This window comes from Chaetura pelagica, unplaced genomic scaffold (assembly GCF_000747805.2).
Source record: "Chaetura pelagica isolate M959 unplaced genomic scaffold, ChaPel_1.0 scaffold708, whole genome shotgun sequence".
NCBI lineage: Eukaryota > Metazoa > Chordata > Aves > Apodiformes > Apodidae > Chaetura > Chaetura pelagica.
In genome coordinates, this window is record NW_009954405.1 from 380,276 (window position 1) to 381,315 (window position 1,040).

Sequence of the window (1,040 nt, forward strand, 5' to 3'; positions counted from 1 at the left end):
AGGAATGTTTGTAAGGAATAATCCACTTAAAATGAAAAAAGTGTCAATAAAGTTTTAGACGTGAGCTTTAATACAAACTACATATGGTCATCTGGTTATATAAAGAAATGTATGTCTACCATTGTGTTTATCCACTTGCTTTTCCAAAGGAAAGGGTTTTGAATAATCTGTCCAACCTTGCTAAAAATAAATAAATAAACATCTTCACTAATCAGCATTGCCTTATTTTAATTTTGGTCTCTCCCAGGACAGAATGAGTAACAAAATGTGTTTTCCTTGCTGTGCAACAAACCTGCCATTTTTACATTGCTAAGTAGGGAAAATGTCTTTATAGGGAAAGTCCTGTTGTTGAAAAAATTTATAAGGAATATGCTCAAAGTGATACATTTACTTTTGCTCCCTACCCCGCACAGTCCAAGCCATTTTTTTCTGGTGTTGGCATATGGCACTGTATTATGCAGTAGATGCTCTAGGAGAATGTTTTCTTCCTAGTTATTAGTATATTTTTGTTGGCTTTTGATTTCTGGTGATCAAAAGAACACTGTAGTCCCACTGAGAGAAAGAGATGCTATATCTGCTGTAGCCAAAATATGATACATCAGTGGCTTTGAAGGTTAGAACCAAAGCTTTGCACTGGAAGTAAAGTGAGAGACAAAAGAAAGGATCAAAGTTTAGGAGTGATGCATGTCTGCCAGCATCAGATGGGCTACAGCTTTCATGGCAGGGAATTGCTGTAAAGGTAACAACCACAAATGCTTTGTGAATTAGCAGTTCTGAGAAGAGAATGGGAGGTGAGTAGAAATGCTTCTGTGATATTGAGACTTTGTTTTCTTTTTTAAATCTGTGCAACATTACTGGATTCATTTACCTAAAAGATACCAATAGTTTGTAATTTTTTATTTTTATTTTTTACATAAGACATATCTATGCTTTCTACCTCAAAGCCTGAAATGGTCAAATAAAATAGCTTAATTTTCCTTTCAGATAGCTGAAAGTAAGATCAGTTATTGTGCCAGCTTCCTCCTCTCCCCTCCACCCCC